Source organism: Sander lucioperca, chromosome 24, assembly GCF_008315115.2.
Source record: "Sander lucioperca isolate FBNREF2018 chromosome 24, SLUC_FBN_1.2, whole genome shotgun sequence".
NCBI lineage: Eukaryota > Metazoa > Chordata > Actinopteri > Perciformes > Percidae > Sander > Sander lucioperca.
In genome coordinates this window covers 14681391-14695802 of record NC_050196.1, presented here as the reverse complement: position 1 = coordinate 14695802, position 14412 = coordinate 14681391, and the positions used below count along the sequence as shown (strand labels likewise).

General features: G+C 38.7%; 1 protein-coding gene across 4 annotated transcripts in view; it reads right to left on the bottom strand.

Annotated features, from left to right (window-relative positions):
* LOC116044484 (neural cell adhesion molecule 2) overlaps nt 1-14412 on the bottom strand; it is a 397500-nt gene that overhangs the window by 298406 nt on the left and 84682 nt on the right. For all 4 annotated transcript variants that reach the window (XM_035998698.1, XM_031291726.2, XM_035998700.1 and 1 more), the window contains one exon: nt 14241-14367. The gene's annotated coding sequence lies outside the window, so the exon portion shown is untranslated. The remainder of the gene's footprint in view (nt 1-14240; nt 14368-14412) is intronic.

The window sequence follows — 14412 nt, the reverse complement described above, 5'->3', positions numbered from 1 at the left end:
TGTACCCATAACATTAAAAAAATAGTTTGAAATGTGTGCCGTTTGATTACAGACGGGTGTACTATGAAGCAAGATTAATAAGTTAGAGTTGAGGTATGTTGAGCCTAAAGCCAGAGTTTGATGTTACAAAGGTGGCTCTCTTATAATCTGGCTAGATCGCCATTGCAACTTGTGCTGCAGACCCTACCTGAGTATAGGTTTCGGATTGAAATCAGCTAAAAAGAGCCTTTCACTAAACAACTCCTCTGGAAATAGCATCACTCAAGTCAAGTTATTCTACAAGCGAGAGCTGAGGGAATATGTTTTTTATGAAAACTTGTTGAACCATAACGTTACATTAGTAATGCCACTGAATGAAGCTTACAGTAGAACAAACTGTGTGGATTTTTGTCACAGGATTATACACATTCAGCTGCACTGATGCAGAAAATCTGAGCAAGAATATTGTTTGATTTTATGCATAAGGTTCTCTCACTGAACTTCTGAATATGTTTCTAGTGTTCTCTGGCCATTTGCCCATGCAGGCTCCATTATCATTACTAGTATTAATCCTGCACTGACCACAATGCCATGCTTCGCATCACTGGAATCTCTTTACAACATATTCATAGACTTTCAGAAGGCCTTTTCTCATGGGACATTGCAGCATACCAGAAAAGTTGATCCCCATCATTCAGAGGATGTACCAACAGTCATCATGTAGCGTAGAGCACAATGGCTGCCTTACAGATCCCTTTACCATGGTCACTGGCATCAGACAGGACTGCCTGCTGTCCCACTTGCTTTCTCTCCTGGCAGTGGACTGGATCATGAGAAGAACGACAGGGGAAACAATCTGAGAATACAGTGGCTGTTGTGGTCCCAGCTAGATGATCTGGACTTGCAGATGATATAGCCTTACCATCATCCATTTACCCACAGATGCAGGCATAGACAGCCCTGCTAGTAGCAACATCTGCCAAGACGTGCCTTACGACCAAACGAGACCAAAGTAATGCGCATCAGTGATGACTCCATCCAACTGGGCGAAGCAGAGCAAGAAGACATGAATGCCTACCTGAGAAGTGTTGTGGGCAAAGATGGAGGGACATATGCAGACATTCAAGCCCTGAAATGAGAAGGCTAGAACAGCTTTTGTTACACTCAGGCCCATCTGGAACTCAAAGAAAATATGCCAAAAAACCCAAATCCTGTGTTAAATCCTTGCTGCTCCATAAGAATAGCAAACCCCTTCACCTTCACTACCAGACCTTTGTCAAAAAAAACGCCTAAGAACCATTTTGAAAATACATTGGCCAAACACCATCAGAAATGAAGATCTGTCATGTCTGCTGTGAAAAGGCTTCTAGACCTGCTACAAACATATTAACACTTTTTAAAAATGTGCTGTATATTACGTACAATATTATGTAAAACAAATGCATACTATATACTATACAGTATACCAGAGATCTTCAACAGGGGGTCCGCAACCCTTAGGGGGTCCTCAGAGGTACTTTTTTTATTGAAATGTCTGAAAATATACATGAATATGAATCCAACATATTATTAGCAAAGATAGCCTTCCACTAGGGCTGGGCGATATGGAGAAAATCAAATATCACAATATGTTTTACCAAATACCTAGATATCGATACTGCAACGATATTGTAGTGTTGACTATTGACTTCTAAAATATTTACACAATGAGATTTTTGATAAATAATCATCAGTAACGTGGATATAATGACTAAGTGGGTAAAGGCAAATAATATAACAGTTACAACAGTCTGGTAAGTTCAGAAAATGACATCACTTTACTGTAATGTAGCCTTTAAAACCAGGAAAAGACAACACTTATGTCATATTACGATATTACGATATCCAAAATCTAAGACGATAGCTAGTCTCATATCACGATATCGATATAATATCGATATATTGCCCAGCTCTACCTTCCATATGTATGTTTAACATTACTTAGATGTATGAATAATGTATAAATATCTATCCATCCACCCAGATTAAAATGCAGCTCAGTTTTATACACTATGCAGTAGAGGGTTCCAGCTCCGTCTCTCTTATAGCTAAGGGGTCCTTTGCCTAAAAAAGGTTGAAGACCCCTGCTATATACTATACCAGGGGTCAGCAACCTTAGCCACAGTAGCTCAACCAATGGCACAGCAGCAATAAGTGAGCAAGAGAGTTTTTTGGAAATGTTCCAATCCACATGCCAAATTACTTTTTTCACAGCCATTGGCAGGAGCACAGCCTGCTAGTTACGGTAGTTTGACTTTTTCCCCATTCGCTAAGACTACTCTGCCTCTGATTGGCTAGTACTCGTTGCCGTCTTCACAGAATGCGGTGCAAAAGAAAAAAAGAAACCCTGCCTAAGCGAGCTCGGTAGATGATGGCAGGCCTAATTCTGATATAGCACACTGAAAAACAAGAACATTTATTTTTTGGGGCATTTTTAGGCCTTTATTTTCACAGGACAGATGAAGACATGAAAGGGGAGAGAGAGGGGGAATGACATGCAGCAAAGGACTGCAGGTCGGAGTCGAATTCCTAGTACATTATTCAGTAAGAGCTGCAGCATCGGAAAATAATCACACAGTGGAAAAGGCTTCAGATGATGCAGACTCTTAAGCAGATAAGAAAATATAGCACAGAGTGAAGTGGATGATAGTGTCGGTTGTTGCAGCGGGCTCCTGCTAAGGAAATGTCGACATCGTACACAGCTGACAACCAGTTAGAAAGCCTGTACACCTTCTTACCTTTTATCCCATTTCCTCTGTCTGAGCCAGAGCCGTGAACAACAACATATCTACTGAGGCCTGCTGCTAATGTGACAGCCCCTATAATCAGCCTGGATCTATTTTGCTTTACTAAAGACAAATTAGACATTAGGCCTTTTAGCCGAACCTATTTAGACAATCTTTTTCTGACAAAGGAAAAGCTTGGATAGAGCGTGATTTACATGCCATACAACTTTTTAATTCTCTGAGCGTTTTCTCTCTAAGCCGATCATAGGGTACACCATCTATAATTAAATGCCAGTCATAATCATGAGAATCTTTGTAGTGGTGTTTGAATTAGATTAAGGTACTGCGTGAATCACATTTCAATCTCCAAATAGCCTGGTGTAGGCGAACATCATTAGGCCTGCTCATGAAGCCCTCAGCCACTCCATTAAGTTGTTTCCTCATTACATTTAAAATGTGTGTTCGGCGTGTAAATATCACAAAGAGAGGAAAGTAAGTTAGAAAAGTCAACCAAATCTGCAGCAGCTAATGTATTCTTACTGAACTTACATCCATATTTAAGAAAAAAAAAAATCCATTCTGCTCTTTCAGATGCAAGAAGAGATGTGAGAATAACACATACATCTTTATTAGACCTAAGGGGTAAAATGGTTTATTATACATATGATGAAAGGATTTTGGCTTGGAAATATAGACATATACAGTAGCTGACCCTCTCCAAGTTCACTAAGCTCTGCTGATACACAATAATGTCTTAAATGTGCTTCTAAGAGAAAAGAAGTGTTGAACAGCTTTACATAAAGTGCAGCCTGTGTCATCCATCAGCATAAACACACAAACAGAGCTCATAGGAGGAAGGACTACAGTTAACTTAGTGTACTGCGCGTTTTAAATAGTAAAAAAAAGCATGAGTACGGTTTTGATTTCTTTACATCTTTAACACCTTTTAACAGCTTACAGTATATGTTTAACTGCCATTCCTGGAGGGAAAAGACAACATAACAATACATGATATTTCCAGTGCAGTGTTTGATGGCAGAAACTGATTGTAAAAAAAAATCTAAGGAATGCATGTGTCAGGCATTGGCTCCAGTCCCTCAGAATCAAAGAAAGAGAGCCTTCTTCTCAGAAACCAGGGAGAGCCATTTCACACCGACGTTCAACGATCACACGGGGAGAAATCCATCACGGAGGAGGAAAAAATAGCAATTTCCTCACTGACAGTAGCCTCAATAGACCAGGATGCAATGCAGCAACTTCACATCTTTGCAGGTCTGTTTTTAGTCTGTGAAAGTTACTCTCTTCGATGCTGATTGTAATTTGATACAAATTATTGGCATATAATGTGAGAGTATCCAGGGGTGGATTGTGTGTTGACGTGTGAGTCTGCCTTGATCTTACTGTTTGTAGTCAGTATTGTATGAATTGTAGCAAACTACAGGTAGCATTTATTGTCCACTTATTGGTGGATGTATACCGTTGTATTTTGTGCAAATTTATTATGTTGTGCATATGGATTTTATAAGATATGTCAATTCTACTTTTAGGCTGCATTTTTAACATCAAACCAGGGACAACAGATGAGAATTAGGCAACTCTGGCTGTTTACAATGTTATTTCTGGTGATCAATGAGCACTGCCCTTGACAAATAAACACATTTTGTATCTCTGCTTCTACCATAATAACAGGTATTTTTGGATTTGAATGCCCACCTGCATATTTTGGGATATGAATGCATGTCCAGTGTACTGAAGGGTGAATTTCACTCTAAATCCTAATGGAGTTCTGTACAGGATTTTGGATAAGAGAATGTGCTACAGTCAAAAACTAGACAGGCTACAGAGAGACTAACAGTGATGGAAACAGTATGTACATCCTTTACTTGAGTGTAAGCAGTGAAACAAACATGTACTCAGCTACAGGGAAAAGTCCAGCATTCAAAATGCTACTACGTAAAAGTATCACCAGCAAAATGTACTTAAAGTATCAAAAGTGGTCATTAGACATACATATGGCGCCTGTAAGAGTAATATTATGCAGAACATTTTATTATTAGATTATTAATTCTGATTCATGTGGAAGTAGCATTTTAATGTTGTAGAAGAACAAAATGGAGCCAATTTTAACTGGTTTATATTCAGTTGGGTAATTCAATCTATATTAAAGCCTCATAGTCGTTTTATCTGAATTTCAAAGTAGTAGAGACATGTACATAGCTACTTTCCACCACTGGAGACAAACAAACGCATACGCAAACTTAATCCCAACACCAACGAGATGGATGACTGTTCACTGGAAGCTGTTGTAACAGGAGAACTCAAAGATGCCAAATACAGGAGAGAGCAGTTCATGTTTAAAGTCTTATTCACAGAAAAGATTAGGGTTTTAGTAGAGGAGTAACAGAACCTAGTAGATTAGACAACGGAGTACCCAGCAGATCTCACTGGTTAAGTTGTTCTTGTCATACTGTTTCACAGTGAAATGTCACGTGCCCTGCATGTAATCACCTTCCTGCACATCATGTACCAGGCCAGGAAATGTGTTGAAAAATGCATTATCTTAAAATATTGCATATCAATAGCAACATTTAAGCTAAATAAGAGATTACATTTGCATCAGAATACTGCTATTTTTTGAACTGTATCACATCATCAGAATATGTTCTACTCAAGGTCCACTTATTAGCATGGCTTTCATAGCCGTCAACTGCATCTCAAGGTCTTCATCAACAAATGGAACTGGATCAGGTACAACCAAATATGAAGCGAATGCCAGCAGCTGGTTAGCTTAGCTTAGCATAAAGAGTGGAAACAGGGGAAAACAGCTAGCCTAGCTTTGTCCAAAAGTTAACAAAATCTGCCTACCAACACCTCGAAAGCTCACTAATTACCATGTTATATATTTCATTTATTAATCCAAATACCTTAGTATAAAAGCGTCAATTTATCATTTAACTCTTTGGAAGAAAGCAAATAACCCTAGTTCCCAAAATGTGGAACTGTTCCTTTAAATAGCTAGCTGTGATGAATCAGAGAGGGATAAACCAACACAGGTGAGGATGCAGGTAACTACTGTGTCATTGGCAACTTCCAGCTAATGAACTAATCCTCTCCTTGTCCCTTTGTGCAGAGCGTTTGATTTATGTTTGTAGATGCATTACGGTTTGTTGAGCTCTGCATCCATCAGGGTACATAAGCTCTTCTGTTGATTTGTCTTCAATGGACAAACTATTTAGCTCAGGAGGTGAAAAAGGCTTTTAAGAGTGATTGATGTAAAGTTAAAAGTTACTGTTCAGAAAAATGCTGATCTCTTCTGATGACACGGCACAACGGAGATAATTTAAAAAAATCATTACCAATTAACATTACTTCATTCATTGTTTCAATGTTAATACCCCCAAAAACAGTCCATGGATTAAATTACACTACAAATAGTGTGCTTGTTGTTCATGTTGATGAACAGTCTGGAACACTAGCTACAATAACTTGTATTCAAAGTTTCAGTTTTGACTTAGATGTACAGTTTGGGCACCAGTGTTGGAAGAAGTACACAGATAATTTACTTAAGTAAAAGTAGCAATATATTAATGTTAAAAATAAAATACTTCATACAAGCAAAGTCCAGCTTTCAAAAGTCTTCTTGAGTAAAGTATTATCAGAAAAATCCACTTTGTACCAAAAGTAAAAGCATCAGAAAAACAGTGCCTGTGAGTGTTTTGTTTTGGATTCTTAATATGAATTAATTTGTAAGCAGCATTTTACTGTTATTTTTAACTAGGCCCTCTCCAAAAGGGCCACAAAATAAATCTAAGGGGCAAATTTGTATTAAGAAATTGAAATTTTCCTAAATACTTGCATTTTCTTAAGGAAATATTAAATAATTTTAGCTCTTTGGGCACTTAAACAGTTATTTAAATGAAACCATGTGAGAAGTTTAAAAGGGAAATCAGTATTTATATGTTCCCTCCCTTTGGCCACTCAACTGTTTTGTAAGAGGGAGATACCAGAATTAGAGGATATTCTATCTTGAGTTAGGCTTCCTCAGGGTGATGTCTATTTCGATGCAACTGCCTTAAGGCCTGGTTCAAAGGCTGAACAAAGATAAAAGCCTGGAGAGTGGCAGAGCAGACGAGAGGGAAATGAGATGTTGTTTGTCATTGCTTGTTAGAAACAAACTGTTGAAGATCATTGAAGGTCCCGTGCTTTCAAAACTCAGACCTCAGGCCTTGAACCAAACAAGAGAGGGAACGAGGCGCTCCTAATCAAAATGAGAGTCCTCACACCACCATCTCGTTTCCCTCTCGGGTAGTGACTGATGTTGCGTTGCTCTGCGGACGTATCACGCAATCCATTATTAGGTATCCTCAGGGTGTTTTGCCATCATGTTAGGGTCAAAACACCTCTCAAAACAACATCTTCATAAATTTGTGGCTTTATTGGAACGGCCTGGATACTTGAAAATGTTTTTCCATCTCCAGACGTGCAACCCCCTGGGTTCAAAAAGAAGTCCAGTTGCTGCAGGAAAGAGCATTACTGAACGATGGCACAAGCACAGCCACATGGCTGACAATATGGGAGAATAAATGATGAAAATTATGGATAAGTGCTATTCAAAAGAGGCGTCCAAAATCAATGAAAAAGACTTTTAGGAACGATTAAATATGTCAGTTGAAAAGCAATTCCCATTAGCATGTGGTCAAAGTATAACAAAGCCCTGTCAATCTACATCAACCTGAGATTCATTGGATATTCAAGCCATGAAAATGCAAATGGGAATATTTCCTTTTCATTAAACGTTTGTAATTAATTTCTTAAACAACAGAGGACCTCTTTCTCCACACATTAATTTCATCAGCCTGCAGAGGCATATCTTAGCCTTTTCCAGAATTAGCACAATTAACCACCAAGGAATAACGATCACCGGGCCATTTGAGATTGCTTCTGGCTCTTTCCTCTCCATTTTAGTAACACTATGTCTAACTGCCTGACAATAGTGAGCTCATATTTGTCCACTATATCAACGCATGAATTATTGATACTCACAGCTATATCTGCTGCCACTTCCCTTGGGTCCTCTCACTTCGTCATGATGTTAGATAATAAAAAGAGTGAAGAGTTGGATTTGCAATTTCTCTCCAAAACGCCTTTCTGCAGCTGTCAGAAGTCTTTTTAAAGAGGGCTGTATCTCCTCCGCTGCCTCTTGCACTAACGAAGCAACGGCAAGCCTCGTGAAAAATGAAAACTATTGTAAGGGGAAAAGAAGATTTTTGCTGTCACAATCTGTAAAATGTTGACGATCCATGAAGGTACAATACATTATATAGTATCATGTTGCAAAATCCCTGATGTGCATTGTTATCGTTACTGTCATACGTCAAAGGAAACGCAGATTTTAGCAGGTCTTTTGACTTTGAAAAAGCTTTGTGGCAAATTTCAGCAGCATTGGGAGAAGCCCCCTTCAGTTTTTCATGGTGTATACAATAACCCAATGCAAGGCATCATAAACAGTTCAGTAGTTGCTATGAGTATTCTCTCACTCCGACAGCTGCCTGAGGGTCTTTCTTCATGACGATGTCCAGGTTAACATCCATTGCAACAGACAGTGTAACATTACCTCCTGTAAATTATTATCTTGTCCAACTTGTGACTGTCCCATCCCCCAACCGCCTCCTATCTACAGTAAGTCATGGACCACTTTGTTTAAGAAAGATGTTTTGTTTTTTTTTTACAATTTTACTTTGTCAAACCATTTATTCTTTATTTCTTTCACAGTACAGTTTAATCTTCGGTAACATTTTGTGAATAACATGCCCCAAAAGTGGGACAGGTAGCCCAATGTTGCAATGGTGGAGAAAGAGTTAAGTTATGTATGTTAGTTACAGCTGTTTGTTTTCGCTTTTAAACACATCCTGGAGAATGTAAATTAGCTTGGAAAGTTTAGCAGGTGAAAGATTAAATATTGGTATTGGTGATAATGCCATGGATTTATTCTAAAGGAGTCAAAGTAGGTTCATTTTCATTGTATCATTTTGTTTGTTTCCAGAAAAACTCTAGTCTCGTCTTTTGGTACTCTGAATGGCATTTAATCATTCGTGTAGCTTACTTCATTTTATCGTTTTAAGCTAACTTAACAAGATATAAAGTAAACATACCTTAACACTAATAGTTCCATTTACTTACCTTTTTCAAGGCAAACCATTTCCTAATTGTTTCCTATTTTTTTTAATTAGATTCTATTATGAGGGCAACAGTTTATTTAGTAGGTTTACATGAATAATAGATGCTTTTTAACTTTCAATTCAAATGTTAAACATTTAAGAGCAAAATGATGTGGCACGCCTTGGTGTTGTATGTTATTCCTGTGACACAATTACCATAATTCCAGTCTAAGACACTTGTGTCAAGGATTTTTATCAAATGGTCCTGAGTCATTGGTGTAAGTCAAGTAGCAAGTATTTTATGATTTTGTCCGGTCAAGTCTGAACTCATCAAATCATGACCCGACACTCAAGTCCACACCCCTGGAGTTTATAACTGTCATTTGTTGATTGGTGGTGTGTTTCTCTCATTTTTGTTTTTAGCTGTAGACAACATCACATCACATCAAGACATTTCAGGCTTGTAACTGGAGTTTAAGGCAGAAAAAAAACTTGAGCTATCTGACACATCAAAGACAAATGGCAGGCTTTGACATCAGCTCATCAGAATAAAGAGTAGGGGCATCTTTCTTTGCACCAATATTCATGAAGGGAGAGATCCATCTCAGAAGTACTCATTTTTATACCGACAGCTGCCTTGGTAGAGCATAATGCAACACAGCTACTGTTATCAGATCTGTTATCCTTTGCGAGACAAATACAAGCCTTCTTTGACAGCTTGTTTTGTCATTTGAACAACTTGATGCACTTTTCTGTTGCGTTTAAATCTCTCATCACTGTCATCCTCTCCATCTGTACAAAACATTATGCCTCCTTCTTAAGGGGTTTGGAAAAGGTGGGGGGGAAGTAGATAAAGTTCAACAAAGTTTAGGCCAATGCTGACTGTATTATGCTCATTCGAGGCAAGCTAGTGTCTAGGAGGAAGTCAGTGAAACATTTGAGTTAGGAAAGTACAAGGCACTTAAAGGCTTTCATTGTGACTGAGGTCAGTGCTATTAGCCTTTAGCCAATGAGGCAAGTAACCTCAGGGCAAACAACTTTGTCTCAGAGTGGATTTTGTGGGCGTGTGGTGAGAAGAGGAGGTCAAGCACATAAAAACTATCTGCTTGTATGTAATGTAGATCTATCCGCAGTGTGTTTTATAAGTGTTACAAGAATCCCTCCCCTCATTTTTAACTTCAACAGCAGCTTTTAATTTGAAAATATTCGTTGGATTTCAAAACGAAGATCCAACCTCATAAAAATGTGCCCACACGTTTCTCAAGACTCCTAATTTATAATAATCATGCCTAAAATCTCCTCAATGACTCCCTCCACTTATCTCCAAATACCTATGAATTTGTAGCGCTTATGTCATTATGCTGTTATAAAGTGGAACATCAGTTCCAAATATCTAGACATGAAAAGGAATAGAGCTCTCAATCTCATTTTGCTCGGCTTGTATAGATCTGCTCTTGCAATCCTTTTTCATTTCTCCCCAAGGAACCTGGACCTTGATAGACTCAGACAACCGTATCAATCCACAGAGTGACACAATCTTTATTACATGCATGGCGACTCGGGAGGGGGGGTGGGGGGCAATCCGTGGAGAGGATGTGATGAGTTAATGGCAAGGAACTATTTTTGATATTGGATGGCAGTTGTTGTTCAGTGTATCTCCATCATGCTGTGAATTTACCGGCACAGAGGACAGAAGAAACCTGACCGCCGGGGAAAGGCTCTTTAAATGTTATCACACGTTTACATGGAACTAACTAGCAAGATGTCAGGTTCCCATGGGGTTAACAGGACACACAAGACACATAACGGCCAATTAACGCAAATCTAATAATTACCAAAAATAAATGAAACGGAGTAAAAGAATGACAGCTGTGGTAAAGGCTATCAAAAGACCAACAAAAGCTTCCAGCGTATTCATTGATGATTAAGAAGGTTAGTTGAAATAAGTTGCTAAGTGCTTCAAGAGCTTTATTAAGTGACATGCACCAGGACTTGAGAAAGGTCTTAGAGTTAAAATACAGATACAGGTGCATGAGCATTATATTCAAGTGTTTTGACCACCTCTTGCGATTTAAACGGCATTCTTGACCTTGGAGACAGTAGTTGTTTAAACCACATGGTCCATTTAGTAGCAGCTGTTCTTAGGCTTTCAATCAAGTTGTCATCGAATCGTAGAAGTTCAAATTTCCATTTATCTGAGCGCTTTAAGAACATCTCAATGTTGGCTTCAAGTTAGAGTAGGATTGAATCTTTATTCTTGATAGGGCTGTGCAATTAATCAAAATTATTATTATTATTATGATTTCGGCTCCCAATGATCACAAAAACAGAATAATCGAGAAAAACAATCATTTAGCTCATTACGTTTTGCAAGTAAACTCTTATTTTCTCTTGTGTTCTGAATGAAAAAATAAAGTTTAAATACGAAAAGTATTAAGGTAAATTTCACAGTTGTTTTTTTACTGTTGATTTATTGAACTTTTTTTTAAGTTAAGTTCAATAATTGCAACATCTTTCCAGAAGTCAACGAGTAACCGTGTTAAATTATCGTGATTTCAATATTGACCAAAATAATCGTGATTATATTTTTTTTCCATAATCGAGCAGCCCTAATTCTTGATCTAGGGAAACGTAGTTGACAAAACATGGTCACCACAAGGTCCATTTAGTTCAAGAAAGGTTTCCAAGGTCATGAATTACTTCCACTTCTGATCCTTTAAATGCTCAGAATCAGTAAAATGTGTATATCTCTGATTCCATGACAACTGGGCAAACTACATCTGCAGAAGAAGATTGTGTAATGCAATAGAAAGCTCAAGGACAAATAAATGGACCTTGGGTAAGAGTATTTTGTCAAGCACAAGCTAACAGTGCAGGCCAACAAAAGCAAGTTTTAACATACAAATCACACAATGACACAGCAAAATGGCTTTACTTTACACTCATTTACTTCCTTGTACGTTTAGTCATTTTAGTGTTGCCATTTTACTCAATGACCACACTATCACAGTTTCTATAAACTATCCTTTAAAATAAATCAGTGTACCTTTCCCTGGTGCTACTTTCTCCACTATGACAAGTAAACACCATTAAATGCCAGTCTCTAAAGAGCACCATTAGAGATTCTTCCAAGCCCACTTAAACACCCATTCAAAACACAGCCAAACAACGTACTTAAGAGCATTCACAGACCCCCAATGTTCCTTTGTGGGTTTCATTGTTGTTCAATTTCACATTAAGGTGACTAAAAAAAAAAAAAAAAAAAGAAAGAGTGATCTTAGTACAAATCTTCCAAGGACGAAACCTGTGGACAATGGTAATGTCCTAGGTGGCGATGTACTTTGGTTTCTGGCAACAAATTACATTATTGGCACTTTTTGGTCTTTATTTTGGAGGACAAACGTGTTATTTCAGGACACTTCCAACCCATTTTTTTTTTCCGGATTTGAACCCTGGCCGCTGCCAAGGACTACATGGGGCGCACACTCTACTGGGTGGGCTAGATGTCGCCCTTTCCAACCCATTTTTTTCTAAGCTTTCAATATTCTCTTATTTGTATGTGTATAGGTATTCCACTTTAATGGTTTTAGTGCAATTACCAGCAGTTATGAGAGCATTTTGAAGGAATTTCATTCTCCTGAAACAGAAAAGCATCTATTTATTTTTCTCAGCAATATACAGATTATATAGAAAGAAGGAGCATGTTTAGCCTGTAAAGTTTTGTGGAAGCTACTGACTGCTGTTAGGAAAGTCAATTTTAACTCCAAGTTTAATCAAGGACAACAAAAGTTGTCACTTCCCTTCACGGTTTGGATAAAGTCTTACACGTCACATTTAGCCAAACAAGCAGCTGACCAAACGTCTGGAACTACAGTACCTGTACATGGGAATACATTGTATACTGTGGATACGCTGAAGGTTGAAAGCTCAGTATCCTAATAACTGGTCAATAGCACATGGCCTTACAGTGACTTTAGAAAAGCCATGGCCAAACTCAGTCCCATGGGGTGTTATGTCTATGTGAAGGCCAATTCCAGCTCAAGGTTTTGTTCAGCACTAAGAAAAGCCGATATCTCAGCTCCTGTGTCCACGTGGACGTTAGTCTGAGTCTGGCCTCGAACATTTATTGCATGTTATATCTGTCACTCTCTCTTCCCGGCTTCCCTGTCTACATCAAATGAAGGCAAAAAATACCCCCAAAAGCTTAAGGAAGCACTAAGAAACAGAAGCTTCAGAAGCCTTAACCCTCCTCCCATAGCGCCACATGTCACTTCTGTCCAGAGCAGACTGAGTTTCTATGCTGCAAATATGAGCCTTGGCTTGTCTCTTCTCCTTATAATTCATAATGCAGCTATTTTGCATGTGCAAAACTGGATTATGCTTATTATCAACATATGAAACAAAATGAAGATGTCTACAGTACAACATGTCTTGCAAATGTGTATGTGGATACTGAACTGAGCCGTCTGTTAAGGTAAAGTAACGGCACCATTTGATTAGGGTAAGATTACGATAAAAGTCTATGGTATAAAAAATATATTTTATTGCAGGTCGATAAAAGGACACAATCTCTGCTTTCCCACATGAAAGGCAAACACGCTGCTGTACATGTCAATTCACCACTTTGTCCTCCAGGGCATGACTTCCTTTATAGGCACTAAACATTAGCATTGGACATAAATCGTAACCTGCTAAATCGTCCAATATGAACGTAATTCCTGGAATACTGTAGGTGCCGAGATACTATAGCGTGAACAAGAGTAAACTGACGAACCACTGCTCTCTGCAGAGATAGCAGCACATCTGTTGACTAGTTAGAGAAAAGATGCACTGTGGCACTGTTTCTCTCACAAAAAGCAGCATGTGAGAAGAAGAGTTTTGGAGATAGCATCTGCACTGTAAGTACACTTGTGTTTTATTTTGAAAACCTAAGTTTCTCCTGTTGGCCTGCAGGGCTGTAATTCCCCGTCTTTTCGAGAACTGGAACTGTGAGAAGAGAGGCAAAGCTTTTTTTTTTAAAGCAAACCACGTTTTTGTGGCCCGTGGTGGGTTTGTTTGCTAGGAACGGTACAGCATGGGAACACACTTAAAACTTACATTTAAACTAGCAAAGCCACACAGGATACGCTCATACCTGCCAGAGTCCAAAACATGGCTTAAAACTCATAGAATGAAAAATGTTGCAAAGGCAGGTGTTTAGGTGATTTTGAAATGGATGACATGCCTACAGAGTGGTTGTACTGTATTACAAAATCAGGAGGCGGATATTAGAAGTCAGTCTTGGAGCAAAAGCAGCGACTTGGATATGTGTTACATGATGCTGATTATGCATTCTCACCAGCAGGCTGATAGTGTCAGGGCCATCTTTTCTGAGTCAGACCCAAGTGGGATGCTGTTTGGAGAAGCTGTGTGCCATCAATCCTTCTTCTTATCCCCCCGTGTGGCAGCAGATGGGGCTCCCTTGCCTGGTGACACAGACAGAAACATAGAAACATGATGCTGCTGAACAA